Source organism: Otolemur garnettii, unplaced genomic scaffold (assembly GCF_000181295.1).
Source record: "Otolemur garnettii isolate 467f Iridium unplaced genomic scaffold, OtoGar3 scaffold00203, whole genome shotgun sequence".
Taxonomy (NCBI): domain Eukaryota; kingdom Metazoa; phylum Chordata; class Mammalia; order Primates; family Galagidae; genus Otolemur; species Otolemur garnettii.
The window spans coordinates 989,854-1,003,563 of NW_003852598.1; the positions used below are offsets into that span (position 1 = coordinate 989,854).

General features: G+C 39.9%; 1 protein-coding gene across 3 annotated transcripts in view; it reads left to right on the forward strand.

Annotated features, from left to right (window-relative positions):
- The first annotated feature begins 1,300 nt into the window (after positions 1–1,300).
- Positions 1,301–13,710, forward strand: part of CTNNA2 (catenin alpha 2) — a 1,095,877-nt gene continuing 1,083,467 nt past the window's right edge. For all 3 annotated transcript variants that reach the window (XM_012812356.1, XM_003801234.2, XM_003801236.2), the window contains exon 1: positions 1,301–1,568. The gene's annotated coding sequence lies outside the window, so the exon portion shown is untranslated. The remainder of the gene's footprint in view (positions 1,569–13,710) is intronic.

Here is a 13,710-nt window from a genome sequence, read left to right on the forward strand (position 1 = left end):
GTTGTGACAAGAAAAAAAAAAAAAAACAGCCAATAATATATTGGAAGAGACAGATGGGGGAATGAACAGAGGTAACGCTCTCATGTTATTGCCTGCAGAGAATAAAAGACACGTGTGTTTGATATAATTTTCAATTGCAGATGCCAACTTGGGAACAAGAAGGAGGAGGAAAAATAGCTGACACAGCCAACATTGAAGGAAACTGAAAAAAAAAGCGCGTGCACTAAGTGACATAAAGCTGTCCAAGTGTTGGCATGAACAAACGCATTGATGCCAGTGGGTGAGGATAGCAGACAGCGTGTTGTGAATGAAGCATCAGTTGTGTCATACAACTGCTATAGATTTTCTTTGTCTTTGTTGTTTTCTCTTGGGTTAAAACAAAACAAAAATTGTCATTCGGCACTGTAGAAGAACAAAGGTGATTGCAACTTACGTTTCACATTTGATGTAGCTATGTTCCTACTTTCCTCCTAGCACCTCTGTAACAGTTACATTCCACCACCAGCGAGCCCCAGTTATTGGTGGCTGGCAGGAATACGCTCTCTACCCACTCTAGGTAAGTTCCCCAACTAGAGTATAACCTCCGCGGGGATAAACCTTGGGTCTCAACATTTTTTTTTATTATCTTAGAACGCCTAACAAGAAGAGTGTCTGGTACAAATTAGGGGCTCGGTAATATCCTTAGAATCAATAAAAGAATCACTATGCTTTCCACAGAGACAACATTCAACAAAGGCTTGTTAAGTGAGCAAATATTCCATCGGTTTTATCCTCTTCTAGGTTCTTATAAAGTCCAATCCTTGTCCCTTCAGAGCTGTAAGTGCTAACAAATGTCCCTTCCGCGTCAGTCGCTACCTTCTCTGCGCTCTGCCGTGCCCTCCTGCTGCCACGTGTCGGACGCCTGCGAGGCTGGCCCTTCTTTCCTACTCTGCGACAACCCTCCCTCCCCGCCCCATCTCTCCGGCCCTCTCCTGACCATTCCGCACCCAGTGCCTCTCCCAGGGCCTCAGAGCTTCTGCAATTCAGCTCTAGGTCCCCGCCCGCAGGGTAACGCGGTTGTCATGGACACGGCACCTGCGCCCTACGGCGATGCCCCTTCGCCGGCGTCCCCTCCCCCCACCTGCGGCGCACAACCGGCCCCGCCTCCCAAACTCCGCCCCGCCCCGCCCTTTCGGGAGCTCCCCAGGCCGCGCGCGCCCGCGCCCCGCCGTACCTTTCCCAGCCCCGTGGAACCGCGGGGCCGCGGGGGCGCGCGAGCGAGAGAGCGGCCGCGCAGGCGCACTCTCCGCCTCCCCTAGCGGCGATCCGGGCCGCTGCCGCTCGCGCTTGGGCTGGACGCGGGGCGGGCGGGGGGAGGGGGGAGCGGCTTCGCTTCCAGCCCCGAGTGAGGCGGAGACCCGGGCGGGCGGGCAGAGCAGGCGGCACCGCACCTCGGCCAGAGGCGGCTGCAGCAGCTGCTGCCCTTGTACCCGCTGCCGCCGCCTCAGTCCCTTCTGTGGTTAGCACTCCAGTTGCTGCGAACGGGCGAGAAAGAGGAGGAGGCGAGAAACTCCCACCGACCCACAGAGGTGAGTCCCGGGCAGAGCATCCTCCATCCTTGCCTGTCTCCCTCCCTCCCTGCTTCCCTCCCACCCTCTCCATCCCTCCTCCCTCCCTGCTCCCCAGCCCTCCCTCCCTCATCCTTCCCAACATCCCTCTCTCCTCTCCCCTCCTTTCTCCCTTCCAGCCTTTCTTTCATCCCTTTCTTCCTCTCTCCCAGCCCCACTTCCTTCCCACCCTTTCTTTCTTCCCCGTCTTCCTTTCAGCCACTCGCCCTAGAGCGCAGCTCCGCATCCTTTTCCTCTTGTCTCCATCTCCCTGACCCCCCGCTTTCATCACCCCTTCCCCGGTGGGAGGGTGGGAGCATCCCTTGCCTGCTACAACTGTCCGGATTCAGGGGGTTCCTGAAAATTGGGTGCATGTACTGAGAGACACACTCTTGCACAGCGGAGCCCTGCGGGTCCCTAAATTACTAGGATGAAGGGTCAAGTTGGATAGAGTACTGGGAACTGAAAGGAGAAGAGAATCGAAGAAGAATCTATGGATTTGTGCTGTATTAGGGTGGGGGTGGGGAGGGTTGTCACTTAGACATGTTGCCAACAGTCCCCCCCACCCCTCTTCAGCAGTCCTCCCCCCAGTCCCCCCCCCCCGGGAATTACATATTCCCAGTGTGTGTTTCACTAATTTAAAATCCGGCTTTCCCTGCTTTGATTGTCTCCATGAGAAACCACAAGGAAAGAGAAGAGAGGATGGGAACAAGAGAGAAAGAGGGGAGGGGAGGCAGAAGGGTGGTGGCGGTGGAAGCTTGGATGCTTTTTCCCCTAGGCCTCTTCGGATTGACATTTTCAAACCACCCGCCTAATATTTGGCTTGGAATTGAACCCATGTGTCCTTGGTCCTGTCACTACCTACTTCAAAGGCAGAAACTCTCTAAACTTTAATGCTTGTGCACCACAGCATTATTTATGGAACGTTTTGCTCAGCATACAAAACACCAAGAAAGAATGGTTTAGGAAAATAGGAAGCAGGAGGGCGGAAGAGATGCACTTTTGTTCATCATGGGTTAACTTCGAAGCAGGATAATGGTTAGACAGTTTTTGGAGAAATGAGTTTATACTCCACATGCTTGTAAATATACCATTTAAGGAGCATTAGTTGTGCGCCTTTAACAGATACCTTTACCCCTTCTCATCCGTTTTATAGGAATCCTGAAGATGTTTTAAAGTGAGACTTGCTGTGTAATTCTGTTTGTGGTTTACACCAATGGAAAAGTTGAATTAGCTTCAGGACCATTGTTAATAATTGAGAATTTCATCAGGGTTTGCATCACTTATTTTCAAAAAATGCTCCAATCTGCAGTGGTCTCTTTAGCTTACATTCTAACTCAGTATATCACATATATTAGTGATAACTTGGCAGTTCTTTTTGCAAGCATTACTGCTGAAAAGTTTATTTGTACATGGCGGGACAGCTGTGGTTCAGAATGTTTCCCATATTTATCATCTCAGAAGGGTTTAACACTGTACATATAAATCAAAACTAAATATTTTGAAGCCTCTGTTTTATCCTATTTAATTCTTCTTTCAAAAAAGCACTGCCAGCACCCCAAACGTTAACATCTTTCAAATAGCTGTGTTGTGTTTAAGAGTGTGGGTGAGGGACCAAAATTAATGGTGGATTCACTGAAGGTGCCAGTAGGAAACTATGCTGTGGAACAAATTATTGATTTTTTTTCTTTTCATTTAAATGATGTGACAGTAGTGCAATATGCACTTTTGAATTTTATGGGAAGGTAAAGTGGGAGTTGAGATGAAGAGAATTGTCTTCCTAAGTGATTGAGTGCTGATGGGATGAAGAGCTGATGCAGTAAATCATCTGGGTCAGGGTTGGGGAAGTGTGTAATATTAGGAATGATGGCCCTCCCTCCCCCAACTCCCCATGGTAGGAGTGCAATTCCATTAATGGCTTGGCTGACTGTTTGGCCAGGTAGCAAAAGCTGGAATTATCAGTGTTACCAACATTCTAATGCAGAATTATGGTCAACCCTCTGTGTATTGGAATGGTTACATTACTTTATAATGAACTTCTAGATAGGGATGTTTTTTTATTGTTGGTGTTCCCCTTTCCCTAGAATGCCATGAAGCTGGTGAAAGACTTCCGTATTAATTATATCTGAGCATAATGAGTTAGTTTTAACTTAGAACCTTTCAACTGAATTTCCTCCTACCCACATCTGTGTTATTATTTGTGGGTTTTCACAATTGTGAGTGTGGACAGGAGGCAGTCAACCTCCCTCAGCTGTACTCTTTCTTTATTGCAGTTTTTTTGGTTCTCTTTTGAAGAGTGATGTGGGTGTATGCCCGGGTTTTTAATACCGTGCTTACTATTGCAAGTCAGGCACCTTTTATTTGTTTCCTTTGTTTGTAAACATTTGTCCACATAGCGGAAACAGAATATACAAAGTTATTAAAGAATAATAAAATAAAATGAAATTTTGTTTACAGCAAAATTTGAAGAGAGACTTGAGTAAAACTAAGAAAATGTGAAGTTTAGAAGAGGAAAAGAGTGTCTTTAAAGAAGCAGCTTGCCACACTGACCATATCAAGTTTACAGATAAAGACTGATTTCCACTGAAGAAGCTCATGTGGAGAGAGGCTTCTGCCTTTCTCTGACTTGACCTTTAAGAATGTATGGTACAAATAAAGAGCGATAGAATATCTCATGGACCACTATAGGAAATGTACTGGATATATTCTATGTACTTCCCTCCCACAGAGCTTTTAACAGCTGCTTAACCTTACGCTAAGTCCTATGAGATATTCCAAAGAGGTAGAAAGATGTAAAAGACACTCTCTTTGACCTCGGCTTACTGTCTTGCTGGGGAGAACAGGCGTTTGCATGAGGTCATATTTCACAGAGGCAAAGAACAAGCTCTCTGGAGAGAGCTTTAGATGTGGGTGCAGCCTCTACTGCTTAGCAATGGCTGTGCTCTTGTGTACTGTTTAAATATTTTTCTTCATCCATAAAATGGGATTGTGCTAGAGTGTGATCCATGGGTTTGTTTTAAAGCTTAACTGTGCTTAGCAAAGTACTTGGTACAAACAAAACATGTATTAAGTAAATATTATTATAATTGGAGAAAGGGTTTAAAAACATTCCAAGATAGTATATGATTATGGTGCTAGAAAGATGAAGGAGCAAGTAAGTACGAGATGAATACTGAAGAAGAGAAATGTCAGTGTGACAGGGAAAACGATAATATTCAATAGTAGTCCTAGAGTTTGGACAGAGATTTCTGGGCAAGATTTTGTGCAGGGTGGGTACCACAGCTGAAACCAAAGCAGAGAAAGAGGAAAAAGCATGGTGTTGGTGGAACATTAGGGAGACTATTTACTGGAATATTTAGCATTCAGGTGAGTGTATTAAGTGGTGCTATACATGGAGTCAAGGAAAATATGCTATCACTGGGCGAAGCCAACTTGTTGTAGTATAGGATCTATTTTTATTCAGAAGGTTCAGCTACCCACGGAGTTTGTTTTAGCTCTTTGTCAATCTAAAGCCCAATCCCAAGGCACAGAATTCAAGAGGATCCAGAATATTCTTTTTAGTCTTTTCTTTGAACTTCAAGGCAAAGGGAAGACTTGACATTTGCTGAGAAACAAAGATTTAATATTTTAATTATCATAACTCTCCCTTGTTTTGCCTTACTTAGTGAATATTCCAGGACTATAGCTTGGAATATAATAATAAAGATTATTTTATTTTGATATCTATGAAGCCAGTACCTGTTAGGCTATCTGTGTTTCCAGGGTTTTTATTTAAACTTTATTGTAGACTTTTCCTATTTATTGAAGTCCCTTTTTATTGATGTCCCAGATTATTATAATTTCAAATAGATTATGATCTTTCAGGTTCTTTCTTTTCTTTTCTTTTTTTTTTGCTGTGAGACGGATGTGTGATGAGGACAGAGGGTTTGTCTGGGAACTTGCATTGAACAAATTAAATATCTGCTCAGCGTGGGGTGACAACCATTTATTGGCTACATCTGTTGGAACACCTTTGTTTTTATTTGAGATTCACAAACTATTCTGAAAAATTTATCCATGAAATAAATATTCAATGATATTCATGTTGTGTTCATGTTTAATCCACTTTAACAGAAACAATTTCATTGCTTTCTCCCACATATTCTCCTTATATTTATTTCTTTGCAATTCTAATAATACATAAAATTGATCTCATGAATATTGTCTTAAGATATATTCATCATAAACATGGAACTATTTCCAAAAGCTGGCATGACCATTGACTGTAGCATGTTCATTTTGTATTTTGTGATTTTTCTCATATTTTAAAGATTCAGAGGGTCTAAATAAAATATTTCCAGGTATATTACATCTAGTCAGTTTGGATAAAAAGACCAGAGATTTTTGAGAAATCTTGCCTTTAGACATTTTTATTTTCATCATCAGTGAATTTTTACCTCAGAGCTGAATTTTTTTTTTTTTTTTTTTTTTTTTTTGGCGAGGGCTGGGTTTGAACCCGCCACCTCCAGCATATGGGGACGGTGCCGTACCCTTTTGAGCCACAGGTGCTGCCCCTGAATTTTATACCCCTTCAAAACTATTACTTATAACACATAACAAAAAAAGCCCAAATTGATAGTTTGATTTACATAGCTTAGTTTTTAGGGCTTTAGTATTGAAAAGGATTTTACCATTCCTTTTATTTAAAAGCTGTTATCTACATATACAAGTATTAGGTCATTATGTTCAGGTATTAGGACAACAGGCATTAACAAATGTGAGAAAAGCAGATGTGTGCCCCATGAGTCACAGTGGTGACCAAAAGGGGAGGTGGAGTTAGGATAAGACAGAATGAATTAGCATTAAGTGTTTTCTATGTTTTTGCTGTCATGCTAATACAATCTATGCTTTAGTTATTTTAAAACGAGTATAAATTTCAATGATCAGTTTTTAAAACCAGAGCATGGCTGAAAAAAAGTGATGTGAAATCATGTGGCTATTTTTCAGTATGTTGCTATTTTTCAACATCTGGGTCTTTTGTTTGCTTGGTTGTTTGAGGGGAGCCGAATAACGCAGTTGTAGGGCATATGGCATATTGAGGGGGAGATGCAAATCAAACCATATCCTAACTTGTTCAATGTTCCTGCATTCATTGAGGGTCAGGATAAAATAAATAATTTAGTTTTATATTATCTCAAGGGTCTCAGAGCCATAATAGTAGGAAGCTTCTCAGATGTTCATGTTATGTAAGTTGGGTTTATATTGTTCCTTATGGATTTGCAGTAAATCCAAGTTCATTCTTTCTTTAAGGCCCCTGATGTTTTAGAACTAAAGTCATGAACTCTTGATGGTACTTACTATGTCAATATGTTCTCCCACAAGCCATTCAAAAACTACAGTGACCCCAGAAATCACCAGAGGATCTGAGGCTCCCATATTTTAATTGTGAAGATTTAGTGAAAATTTAGTCTTCTAAGTTTAACTTAAATTTCTAAGGCCTGAAGCAGTTGTTGAATAACAATCCATCTTTTAGTGAGTAAGGAGAAATGCCCGTTAACCACTTCAGAAAGAGTTAATTGTCTTCACCTGTTTCTAGGAAAGAGCATGTTATCATTCTTGGGAGTTTACCTCTTTGTTCTGTGTTTTAGGCATTGATACCTGCCAGAGTAGTTTCACAAGGTATGGTTCTTTTTTTTTTTTTTTTGCCCTTAATATGCAGAACTACTATAAAGAAGTATATACAGAACTCCAATTTACCGGGGAAAGTAAATCTATGTCTAACTTCATCTCTCTACCCCACTTATATTTTCTATGTATTTTTTAAAACATTTTACCTAGCATGAATTCAGTCAACAGTTTTTTTTTTTTTAAAATAACTGCTCAGTGTAGAGCATTGGGCTAGAGATTATAATTTTTTAAATACACTAAATCATCACAGCTTCATTCCTCCTCCAGGTAGAGTAACTATCGTAATTAACTGGTTTGATGACTAGACAAGCCTCAAACTCCTGAAACCTTATTCATTTCACCTGTATTTTAAGTGACTTGGGCTACAAGATATATAGATATCAAGCTATAAAATTCTATAACCCTACTTGTGAGTTTCCCTTAAAATTTCAAGGTATAGTGATTTATTTTCCTCTGTGTCCCATTTTTTTTTTTTTTTTCTTTTTGGAACAGAAACTGCTACTACACTAGAAGAAACTTTCACTTCAGGGGCATATGCTTTTTCTTTCTCAATAAAATTGTACATGCAGCTTCGTAGAGGCTCTGTGCTGAGGGAGAGCTAAGAAGTTTGGTGTTTCTTACTCTCCATCCCTTTCTCTCTTTGTTCTGAAGGTTCTTTCTGCATTGAAAGAGGAAGGCGGTTGGTCCCCCCATTTAGGGACCAGCCCAGTCTGTGGTCGACTTATTCTAGTCATGCTAATGCCTATGAAAGACTTTATGGCATTTATGCATTTAGAATGAGGTAATGTTAAGAAGTTATATATGCTTTAAGGTTAATATCTCTGCCTCAGGCATAGTAAAGCCTTGACTATCTGCTAAATGTTACTTCAGAGGACTTACTTCACAATCTTGGTCACCAGCCTTCCTGCCAATCCAGCTCCAAATTCCCATTACAGTTTTTTAATCAACTGTGTCTTATGTATGTCTTATGTTAAATAAAATGCACCTATTTTAAGTGGTTTGTTGTGTACGGATAAACACATCTGTGTAACCATGACCGGAATTAAAATCTGAAGTATTTCCTTTCCCCTAGGAACTTCCCTGGTGACTGATTTCCTTTCTATCTCTGTACACTAATTTTGTGATACGTGATGTTTTTTCCTGATCTAGAAGGGAATATAGGTTTGAATCACAAAATACGTAATCCTTTTTGCTTTCCTTCTTGAATTGAGCTGATGTTTTTGAGATTTGTCTATGATTTTGAATACATAGACTTCTAGAAGAAACCCTAGGATAAAAATCTTCATAATTTTGGATTTGGTAATGGTCATGTAGGACTCATTAAGGACTAATCACAAAATTTAAAAGAAAAGATATATTAGACATTATCAAAAATTAAATAAAATTATTTAATTTATTAAAAGGTACAGATTTGCTAGATCTATGTATCCCTATGTATATTAAAAGGGACATTCTTTACAGTGTATGTAGAATTCTTGCAACTCAATAAGAGACACTCCCAACTAAAACGTGAACAAAATATGTGAAGAAATATTCCACGCAAGAAAATATATAGATGTTCAGCGTTTTGGAGAGGTTGTGGAGCAACTGTGATACTCATGCATTACTGGTGGGAATGTAGTACTTTGGGAACCAGTTTGGCAGCTTCTCTCAGTGTTAAAAATACTCTTCCCCTGTGATCCAGAAATTCCACTCCCAGGTGAAATGAAAGCATATGTACAAAAGCTTGTACATGAAATTAATAACAGCTTTACTCATAATAGCTTCAAACTAAAAACAACACAAATCTCTGTCAGATTCTCATTTTAAAATTATTCCTTTGAAACAAAAAACAAAGCTGCTGATATGTATGTAGAAGTGTGCTGTTTTATTTAGAGGCGTGCTGGTTAAAACTGGTCTATGTCACCTGGAAGCAGGAAAAAGGAAGTACATGGGAAAAGATTTGGACAGTGACAAGAAATCCATAGGTTAGGGGGCTCCAGGGTTAGATCTGAGCTTTGCTTCCTCCTCCTGTCCCCTTGGCTCCATCCCCACTGTGTGTTGACCTCATGTGCAGCCAGCAGCAAGGTGGCTTCTTTAGTTCCTAACACACCATCATGCCAGCGTTGTTTCTTCCTGCAGAACGAGGAAAGTTTTGCCAAAAGCCTCTTCCTGAAGTCTTCTCTCTCATCTCACGGGCCAGCAGTGAGTCCATGAGCAGTCCAGTCAAGAGCAAGGGGAGTGGGAATCTGTGAATGAGGAGCTGAGATTAAATCAGGACCCACCCTCTGGGGCTGGGTATGGGGTCAGCTGTCACTGAAGCCTGTGGCTGGGTGGAGGAGGTTGAGGGATAGTTGAGCAGAGTGACAATTCTGTTAAAGCAAGGAAGAGGGCAATGGATGTTGGGTCAGCAAGCAGCAGCGTTCTTACAGTTTTATGTTCTCAGTCATGTGAGGAGGAGTTTTGAGAAAAAAGTAGATTGTAGTTCTAGCTTTTTACTGTGGGACTGTGTGTAAAAACTGGTGACAGCAGGTACCCTAGGAAAAGAGGAAGGGAGAAATTTAGACCCTAGCCCACAGGATGAACCAGAGGGGGAGAGTGTGGATCCAAGGGAACACTTTAAAATGGGCAAGCACACAAATAGTGACAACTGGAGCCAAGCACTTTGGGGCCCATGGAGTTGGGACAGGAGGCAAAAGTCAGTGCTGGCAATAGTCTGGAATCCAGGCAGGCAAATTCGATTGCAGTTTGCCCATCTGTGAAATCAGGACCTCAGGCAAGAAGATTTTCATGTTTTGCTTGTTAAGGCAGAAGCCAAAACAGTAATTATTCTTCGCTTTTTTTTTTTGGTTGGTTGTTTGTTTAACAAAAATGCTTCAATCACTCTAGATTCTATGTCAAGAACAGAAGTTATACCTTTTTATTTCTATTATTTTTCTGTGTCAGTCCTGGATCTGTGCATGATGATTCCCTCATAAATGCTTGTTGACTGAATTAAATGTCTGAATCATTCTATCTTTGGACAAATATTACAATTTCTGGTCAAAGATGACAGCCATCCATCAAATGCTTTCTTACAAGTTATGAAAACTACTGCTTTGAGGTGCACAACCCTAGATCCATCTATACATAAAATATAGTACCTGATTTCATAAACTGACAGTCTGGAGAGAGTATAAAATAAGAACCTGAACACTTTAGTACCAGACAGAATATGATGGAATATGTAGTGTGGTGCGGCAGTGACTCCACAGTGGTTTGGGTCAAAAATCCAGGCAGACACGGAATCAGAAATTTTGCTCTACCCGGGAGGATGGGAGTAAGGGTATGGAGGAGGGGATGACCTTGTATTAATACTTTTTAAATCATCCTGCTTTGCTCCAGGAACTGGGACAGGGTTGAACCAGCAGGGAGATGGGTTCAGAAAGCACAGGAGTGGGAGAGATGGAGAACTAGTATTCCAGAGAACTGAAGCTGGGAAGCTGATAACTGCTCAGAAAGCAGCTGAAAAGTGAGCCTGGAGTGAAGGGAGAGAGGCTGGGAGTGAGAAATATTTTGGCTTTATCTATACAGAGCTATCTCAAGAATCCAATAACAGAAGATACATTGTTTCAAAAGGAACATGTTTTGTCTTTTACACTTGCAGTGATAGATGTCCATTGTAGAACATCTAGAAAATAACAAGAAAAATAATCTGGAAAATAAAAATCACTGCGTCTAACTATTCAGTGAACACTTGGTGAATTTCTACGTGCTTTAACTCCCTTTGAATATATCTGTGTGTGTCACATAGTGAAGTTTTCAGAAGCACAGCTGAGGTCATAGGTATATGTAACTTTGTATCCTATTTTTAACTAAATATATCTAAACATTTTCTAGGATAATAAAAATTCTCTTTCTACATTAGTTTCTGTGTAACACGACATCTATCAGGATTTAAGTTTTCAAGTTTTGGCTACCTACAGAGATAAAATGCCTGGGTTGATCAGCTTTCAAATACAGACTACGTCATGAGTGGAAGATTAAACATTGGGACCTCCAGGAAACTGACCCAAATAAATGGGTGGCCATGGTCTATGAAGCCACACATGAGTGTGTATTTATTTATATGTATATACTTATTTAAGTGGTAGTGTATTCTGCACCTCATTTTCACGTATAGTTTAGAGTCATCTCCATGCTAGTACATGACAATACATGCCATTATTTTTTAACTATTGCTTATTATTTTATAGCATCATTGTACATTTTGTTTTTATGAATACTCGATTTGTTTCTGCTATTTCAGGAAATGCTCTAATGAACGTCCTTATTCAGGTTCTTTGTCCACTAATGTACTTTTTAAAAGGGCAGATACTTGTAATTGTTGGGTTATAAGATGTGTGCATTGAAGATTTTAACAGTTAACGTCAAATTGCTCTTTCAAATGGTAGTACCAACTTGCATTCTAACAGAAGATAAGAAAGTGCACATTTCCTTACCCTTTTGCCAATATATGATAACTTTAAACTTGTAAAGCTTAACCAATGAACAGGTGAGAGCGATCTCTCTCTGTCTTTCTTTCTCTCTCTTTTATGAATTTGTTTCCCTGATTTCTAGGGAGGCCGATATCTTTTCATTTGTTTTTATCCTAATGTTTTGCTTTTGCTGTGAGGAGCATGCTCATATGTTTGCCAGTGTTTTCTGTGTGAGTTATTTATCTTATTTTAATCTATAAGACTGGCTCGGTGCCTGTGGCTCAAGCAGCTAAGGCGCCAGCCACATACACCTAAGGTGGCGGGTTCAAATCCCCAGCCCGGGCCCGCCAAACAACAATGATGGCTGCAACCAAAAAATGGCCAGGCGTTGTGGCGGGTGCCTGTAGTCCCAGCTACTTGGGAGGCTGAGGCAGGAGACTCGCTTGAGCCCAGGAGTTGGAGGTTGCTATGAGCTGTGATGCCATGGCACTCTACCCAGGGGGATAGCTTGAGGCTCCGTCTCAAAAAAAAAAAAAAAAATTTATAAGACTGATGTATATTCTCTAAGTATAAAGAGTTTTATTATTATTACTGAAATAGTGATATACTCTATAATTTATAGTATGTTCTCATATCCGGTAGGTGATAGTTTTACTTTTTCCAGTGTTTCTTATTTATTCGTATAATTTTTTCCCAATAGAACATGATAATCAGGTTACCAGATTTCATACACAACACCACTGGTATTTTAGCTAGTATTCTATTTAATTTAAGATAATTCTGAGGGAGAAGTGACAACTTTTCATTGGCATGTGTCTTTATTTACTCAAGTAGTCTTTTTTATGTCGTTCAGTAAAAGAAGGTATTTCTCATTTTGCATTTAGTACCATCTTGTATGTAGTTTTTAATTACTAGTGAAAAAGGTTTTTTTTTTAATTTACATTTTTCTAATAAGCCATTGCCATTGTAGAATTTCTTTTGATTTATTGCTTTGGTTTGTCTGTAGTCACCTAATTAAATAGGTTACTTGTTTAAAAAAATTGTCCTTGTGTTTTCCTTATCAACTAGTATGACCTTTTCATATGTTAAGATGACAGTTCAAGTATATGTGCAGGATGTTCATAAAGTTCATGTGCAATTTTGAATCGCACACTATTTTAAATTGCACAGGAACTTCGTGTATATGCACATACACTCTCACACATTTGCAATTCTTATTTGCATGAAAATGATAAAATATCATACTCATAATTTTTCCTTTAGTTTCCTCTAATTTTAAATTAAAAATTTTTTGTCTTCTAACTTAGATTGTGTGAACGAGACAATCACCTGATCTGAAATACACTGTTTATACTGTTGCCCAAACACACTTTTTCGTTTTTAAAATTATCCTCAATATCTGTGTCTTCCATAGTAACCCAAATATATGATTTATACCAGTGTCAGTATATTTGTGAATCTTTCCCTTTGTAGTAAGCACAAGGCAGTGTGTAGATTTCAGATGCTCACTTCCAGATATTTACTTAGCCCTTTTATAGACCTTTCTAAATATTTCATGATAATTTGGGTTTTTTAATTAATTAATTTATTTATTTTTGCAGTTTTTGGCAGGGGCTGGGTTTGAACCTGCCACCTCCGGCATATGGGGCCAGCACCCTACTCCTTTGAGCCACAGGCACCGCCCGATGATTTGTTTTTTATATGCCATGCAAAGGCATAGGTTATGTCTTTTGTCGATCTTGGACTGACTTACGTGAACAATGATCCAATCAATGATTATAGTAACATGTTTGATTGTGATAATACTTATTAAACAGTTTTTATAAAAATAAATTTTATTCTTTGGTTACCTGATACTTTTAATAATTTGGTCATCCTTTGTATGTTGAAGCTGTTTTACTACACAACACCTCCATTCAGCACTCTGCATGGTTTTTTTAGAAATGTATAAGTATTGACACAATAGCCAGTTAAGCACCCTAGAAGACTATGGAGTGTCTAGTTCCTGCTCAGAATTTTAT